Consider the following 7,758-nt stretch of genomic DNA (forward strand, 5'->3'; position numbering starts at 1 on the left):
ATTAAACTTTCCTCACACCATAGAATATGCATATATCAAATACCCGGATAATTTGTTTTAATCGAAAGCTTAATATATACTTCTATATTGTTTTAATATGTTCTTTTCTATGAGTTCTGTGAATGCTTGGTGGGTTCTGTTTTGATTGCTGTGTTTGCTCTCATTTTCTTTAAGAACTGAATTTGACTCATGTGACTCTGAATGTTTTTTTTATGGCAAATGTATAATTTATGCATAAAACATATATCTAGAAGTAGATGAAACAATTAAAGAATATTAAGCCCAGCATGCAAGGTAAGATGCTCCTGCTGCAAACTCCTACTCCTGGAATGAGAAGAAAAAGCAAGCACGGTTAGATCGCCTGGAAAACTATGGCCAACGTTTCCGCTCACCAACAATAGTCTCTCCCTAGCTTCAGAGAATCACAAAATTATAGAGCTGGAAGGGAGCCCAAGGTCCTCTAGTCCAATCCCCTACAAAGCAGGAATCCCAAGGTTTTTCAAAGTCAAGTCTGGTTTTGTATGAAGGACTAAATCCATGGACTTGTTCACAGTTGCACAGGACAGCTTAGCTAGCACAATGGGATATTGCAGCTTGCCAACTCCTTACCTACGCAACCCTCTGTAATATTATTGGTGGCCACATCTCAAGCGACCAGTAGCTTCATAATCATTATAAGCAAACAGTGCAGGACACTGCAACTGGAGGAAACCCTGGCCATGAAATTTTCATCATAGGTTAACCAATCAGCTTTCCTTTATGGCATACGGCTGTGGCTCCATGGCAGAACATCTAATTCATGTGTAGAAGGTCCCAGATTCAGTCCCCAGCATCTTCAGGTAGGGCTAGGAATGTTCCCTGTCTGAATCATTGGAGAGCTGCTGCCAATCAGTGTAGATAATGCTGAGCAAGACGGTTCAATGTTCTGACTCAGTATAATGCAGCTTGCTAAGAGTGCTGCCTCTGATGGTGATACAAAACCAAAGGCCAATATGACCCCACTCCAGGGTTTCTGTTGCTCCCAGTAAAAGTCCTTTGACTCCATTGACCTAGATGTAACTAGCAATGCCAAGGCATGCTTTGTAAAACACACAAGCATCACCACTGCACCCCTCCGAATGTGAGCACAAGGGGCTGGGCTTTGGTTAATTTTGTAGGGGTTTGTATCAGAATATTTATACTTGAGAGTATGTAAAAGGCTTTTCAGAATAACATGAGTACTCAGAAATGTCATTGTAAAAGTTGTTTTTGTGAGTAGGCAAAATAATTAAAGTTCAGTTAAATATTTAAGCTGAGTTTTGTTGATTTGCTTGAGGCTATTTTAAAGATGGGTTAGAAATTTGATGATGAAGAGGATCATTACCCACCCTGCACCATGAGGCAACAAGATGGGTCACAACAATGTAAAATGCAACATTAAAAACAGTTTGAAGATGAATCTCTGCAATTTAAAATTCAAGAAACTAAATGGAAAGAGAAACAGCCTTTGAAATCCACACTTCTCTGAATTTTGTGAGGCAGGTCTCCAGCCATATGATGAGTTTATATAAATAGGAGAAATACAGGCATGAAGGCACATATTAGTGAAAATAACATACAAAAAGGCATTATATTAGGGGAAAATGCTTGTGTGTGTAGCACGCAATTGTGTTTAGCATACAAAAATGGACTCTGTAAAATAGACCAAGAGAAACAGCAGGATCAAAGAAGTGGAGAAGGATGCTTGGGAGCTACAATGCCATACCCTCCAACATTCCCCTGTTGGAAATCAGGATGCATGTCTTTTGATGCCGCTGGCTCATGCAAGAGAATGCCATCACTGGGACATTCTGGGATCAAATCAGAAACCTGGATGGCTTCTGTAATTCCGTGAATGTCCTAGGAAATTAGGGATGGTTGGAGGGTATGTGAGGGCAGAGAAAGTCCCAAAGAGACCTTAGGCACAGCAGGCCTTTGTTTAGGCTACTCAACCTCCCCGCTTAATAGCTGACCTGCGTGGTAGCGCAACAGCCGCTGTCACTTACCTGCATGTCCTTTAGCCTCCTGCTTGCCTCAAAGCTTAAACTCTACATATTTGGTCTGGACTGGAGAGAGCAGGAGACAGGGCTGGTGAGCAGGGGGAAATGGATGTCTAGAGGCCTTTTATAAGGTGCTCCCCACTTAAGCGATTTTCACTTATTCACTCAGGGGCGTGGAATGTAACACCCGCATAAGGGGGGAGGACACCTGTACATAAATAAAAATTATAATATTATGAGCCAAATACCATGTTGAGATGAGCACGTCTCAAGCTATTAGATTATAAACATTGTGATAGCTGGCATATATTAACAGTCTGTAAAAACTGCTTTTGCAATTAGTTTTTGTTTTCGATCAGATGGATAAAGGGAAATAATCCAATTAATCTCTTCCTCTGCATTTGCACTGGTCCAAAATAAGAAAAGGTTCTTTCCTGGCTCTAATGTTAATGAGTCATTGACAGAGTTTGCAATTGTAATTAGACTTCATGAAAAGATCTCTTGTCTCACCCTCCTGCTATCAATAGTAGGAAGAATAGGCCTCCCTCTAGACAAGGTTTGCTTTGCATTCTTCATGTTTTAATTACATGTTTATTATGGAAATAGAGGCAACCCATACAACAAGAAACTCATCTGTATGCTGCTGATGCATTGAAAGCAATGAAGGTGTTGGCTTGATTTGCAAATCAGCTTATCATCAACACACTCCAGGGATTGGCAACCTTTCTTCTTCTTTTTTTAACCCATGGGCACTTTTGGATTATTGAGCAAGTGCTGTGGTCACTTCTCTGCAGGTAAGAACCCTGCCCCCTCGCAAAAGTGCATGTACAGAGCCTTCACTTTCCCAAGGGATCCGGTTAAAAGACAGATCCAGCAGAACTAATCTGAGCCTTGAAAAGCACGTAGAGCTGAAAGAGGACAAGGAAAAGAACACCAGTGCTCTCATTTCACACAATCCTGATGTGCCTGAGGGTGGGGAGCAAAGGCCTAAAGCTAGTAGCTGCCCGTGTGGTAGAGGTGAGCCACTGAACCCCACTCCTGGCTCCAGCTTACTTGAACCAGAGTGAGTGGTGATGAAGCTGACGCAGCACAGATGCACCAATGGGAATGCCAGATTAGCTCCAGCAGCGCATCCATGCAGCCCTGACTTTGTACCACCCTAGCACTGCTCTTCCAGGTAAGCTGCAGCAATGCTGGTGTCAGGAGGGTGGCTCTGCCCCCTATTGGCTAAAACCTCACTACACTCCATTTCCAAATCCTGATCAGGGCTCAGGGCTCTTATGTAAGTTTGGGGAGAAATTCAATTTGGTTCATGTTCAAAGGAGAACCTACATAATTTACACATTCTGAAACAATGCAAGAGCCAAAACACAACCATCCTTTGAAATCCCCAGCCGATGTGGACAGACTCCTCCGAGCTGGAAAGCCCACCACCTGTCCTCTCGACCCGTGCCCGTCTTGGCTGATTAGAGCGTGTCCAGACGAGGTGCGGGCCCTCCTGGGGGATATCATCAATTTGTCCCTTGGCACGGGGACATTCCCAGGGGAACTGAAGGAGGCAGTGGTGCGCCCGCTCTTAAAGAAAACATCATTAGATCCTTTAGATCTATCCAATTACCACCCGGTTTCGAATCTTCCGTTCCTGGGTAAGGTGATTGAGAGAGTGGTTGCTGAACAGCTTGGTGGGTTTCTGGATGAAACATCGGCTCTGGATCCATTCCAGTCCGGCTTCCGCGCTGGTCATGGGACCGAGACGGCTCTGGTTGCCCTAACAGATGATCTTCGTAGACAGCTGGATCGAGGCGGGTCGGGGCTGCTGATTCTTCTAGATCTGTCAGCAGCTTTCGACATGGTTGATCACGAACTCCTGGACCACCGCCTTGCCGACGTGGGGATCCAGGGCACAGTCCTTCAATGGCTGTGCTCGTTTCTCTCTGGTCGGGGACAGAGGGTGGCGCTTGGGGGGGGGGAATTGTCATCGCGCCACTCCTTGGTGTGTGGAGTACCTCAGGGTGCAATACTCTCCCCGATGCTTTTCAACATCTTTATGCACCCCCTCGCCCAGCTTGTTCGGAGTTTTGGGCTGGGTTGCCATCAGTATGCCGATGACACCCAACTCTATCTGTTGATGAATGGCCATCCTGACTCGGCCCCAGACACACTGACCAGATGTTTGGAAGCTGTGGCTGCATGGTTACGTGGGAGCCGGTTGAAGCTAAATCCTTCGAAGACAGAGGTCCTGTGGCTGGGACGGGACAATATGGGATTGGGGGGGCAACTCCCATCTCTTGCGGGGGCGCAATTAGAGCCAGCACCATCCATTAAGAGTTTGGGTGTAATCTTCGACACCTCCCTTTCCATGGAGGCGCAGATTGCAGCTATAACAAAGGTGGCATTTTTTCATCTTCGCCAAGCTAAGCAGTTGGCTCCTTACCTCTCTTGCCCTGACCTAGCCACTGTGATCCACGTGACGGTCACCTCCAGACTGGATTATTGTAACTCGCTCTACGTGGGGCTGCCCTTGAGACTGACCCAGAAACTCCAGCGGGTGCAGAATGCTGCAGCAAGACTCCTTACAAGATCTTCGCTGCGAGATCACTTTCACCCGGTGCTATACCAGCTGCACTGGCTCCCAGTGGAGTACAGGATCAGGTTTAAGGTGCTGGTTTTAACCTTTAAAGCCCTATACGGCCTAGGACCCTCATACCTACGGAACCGCCTCTCCTGGTATGCCCCACAGAGAAATTTACGGTCTTCAAATAAAAACATCTTGAAGGTCCCAGGCCACAGAGAAGTTAGGCTGGCCTTAACTAGAGCCAGGGCTTTTTTGGCTGTGGCTCCGATCTGGTGGAAAACTCTGTCATAAGGGACCAGGGCCCTGCGGGACTTGACATCTTTCCGCAGGGCCTGCAAGACAGAGCTGTTCCACCAGGCCTTTGGCCAGGGCACAGCCTGACTCCTTCCCTCGGCAATCTTCGCGGAGCTCTGGCCCAATGGTCGCCAGTGGCTTGAATTAATTAATTTTATAATGAATGATTTTAGAGTGTTGTTTATGCTGTACTTTTGTACTGTTTTATTGTTGTTAGCGCCCTGAGCCCAGCTTCGGCTGGGGAGGGCGGGATATAAATAAAATTTATTATTATTATTTATTATTATTATTCACATGTCTTTGAATTTTGCAATGTAGATCGCAAGCCAGTGTGTATAAAAATGCATATGCTTGGCTAAAGTATCCATAAAAATGCATTTTATTAATGAAAATAACATACAAAAATGCATACTATGGAAAATTGCTTTGTTGTTTGACCTTGTTGTTCAAGATCTTGATAAATGACGTGGATGGAGATATCGAGGAGATGCTCATCAAATCTGCAGATGACACCAAAGGGGAGCTAATTCCACAAGACAGAATCAGGATTGAAGAGGACCATAAGATTAGAGAACTGGGTCAAAACTGAGAAAATAACGATAATAATAATAATAATAATAATAATAATAATAATAATAATAATTTATTTGTACCCCACCCATCTGGCTGGGTTTCCCCAGCCACCCTGGGTGGCTTCCATAGAAACCAAAAAACACTATAATTTCATACATTAAAAACTTCCCTGAAGATGTCTTCTGAATGTCAGGTAGTTGTTTATCGTTTTGACATCTGATGGGAGGGTGTTCCACAGGGCGGGCGCCACTACTGAGAAGGCCCTCTGCCTGGTTCCCTGTAGCTTTGCTTCTCGCAATGAGGGAACCGCCAGAAGGCCCTCGGCGCTGGACCTCAGCGTCCGGGCAGAACTCCTTCAGGTATACTGGGCCAAGGCCGTTTAGGGCTTTAAAGGTCAACACCAGCACCTTGAATTGTGCTCGGAAACGTACTGGGAGCCAATGTAGGTCTTTCAAGACCGGTGTTATGTGGTCTCGGCGGCTGCCCCCAGTCACCAGTCTAGCTGCCGCATTCTGGATTAGTTGTAGTTTCCGAGTCACCTTCAAAGGTAGCCCCACGTAGAGCGCATTGCAGTAGTCCAAGTGGGAGATAACTAGAGCATGCACCACTCTGGCGAGACAGTCCGCGGGCAGGTAGGGTCTCAGCCTGCGTACCAGGTGGAGTTGGTAGACAGCTGCCCTGGATACAGAATTGACCTGTGCCTCCATGGACAGCTGTGAATCCAAAATGACTCCCAGGCTGCGCACCTGGTCCTTCAGGGGCACAGTTACCCTATTCAGGACCAGGGAGTCCTTCACACTGGCCCACCCCCTGTCCCCCAAGAACAGTACTTCTGTCTTGTCAGGATTCAACCTCAATCCATTAGCCGCCATCGATCCTCCAACTGCCTCCAGACACTCACACCCTGGGAACTATAGCTCTTGTGAGGGACCTTCTAACACCTCTCAGCAACCTTAACAAGTTACCCTATTCAGGACCAGGGAGTCCTCCACACCTGCCCGTCCCCTGTCCCCCCAAAACAGTACTTCTGTGTGTTTTTTAATAAAATTTTTTATTGGTTTTATAAGAATGTTTTATAGACAATACAAACAAATAAAAAAAACAAACAAACATGTATAATTTCATATCCTTTTTTTTCATAAACCTTACTTCGTCGACTTCCCCAAACCTCCCCTTTCTACATCCCAATTCCCAAAATTATTTCAGCAAATCCTAACACTTAATTTTATCAGATTTATCCCTTATTCTTTTCTTTTACTTAATCTTTTACAGCTGTAAACCCCTTTTTTCCAAAACAGTACTTCTGTCTTGTCAGGATTCAACTTCAATCCATTAGCCACCATCCATCCTCCAACCACCTCCAGGCACTCACACGGGACCTTCACCACCTTCACTGGTTCTGATTTGAAAGAGAGGTAGAGCTGGGTATCATCTGCATATTGATGGACACCCAATCCAAACCCCCTGATGATCTCTCCCAGCAGCTTCATATAGATGTTAAAAAGCATGGGGGAGAGGATGGAACCCTGAGGCACCCCACAAGTGAGGGCCCAAGGGTCTGAACACTCATCCCCCCCACCACTTTCTGAACACGGCCCAGGAGGAAGGAGCGAAACCACGGTATAACAGTGCCCCCAGCTCCCAGCCCCTCTAGACGGTCCAGAAGGATGTTATGGTCGATTGTATCAAAGGCCGCTGAGAGATCCAGCAGAACTAGAAAATAACGAATGAAAATGAATTGACAAAATGACAAATGTAAGGTTCTGCACTGAAGCAGGAAGAACCTGCTGCACAAATCTAAGATGGGGGACACCTGGCTTGCTAGTAGTACATGTGAAAAGGATCTTGGGGTCTTAGTAGACCACAAGCTTAACATGAGTCAACAGTGTGAGCAGCAGCAAGAAAGGCTAATGTTATTCTAGGCTATATCAACAGAAGTATAGTTTCCTGATCAAGGAAAGTAATTGTACGGCTCTATTCTGCCTTGGTCACCTGGAATACTGTGTTCAGTTCTGGGTGCCACAATTCAAGAAGGATATTGACAAGCTGGTATGTGTACAAAGGAGGGCAACCAAGATGATCAAGGGTCTGGAAACCAAGCCTTATGAGGAACGGTTGAGAGAACTGGGTATGTTTAGCCTAGAAAAGAGGAGACTGAGAGGAGATATGATAGCCATCTTCAAATATCAAAAGGGTTGTCAAAAGCAAGCTTATTTTCTTCCACTTTGGAGAGTAAGACCCAAACCAATGGATTCAAGTTTCAAGAAAGGAGGTTTTGACTAAACGTCAGGATGAACT

The sequence above is a fragment of the Podarcis vaucheri genome (assembly GCF_965113315.1).
Source record: "Podarcis vaucheri genome assembly, chromosome: 7".
In the NCBI taxonomy this organism is placed as follows: Eukaryota; Metazoa; Chordata; class Lepidosauria; order Squamata; family Lacertidae; genus Podarcis; species Podarcis vaucheri.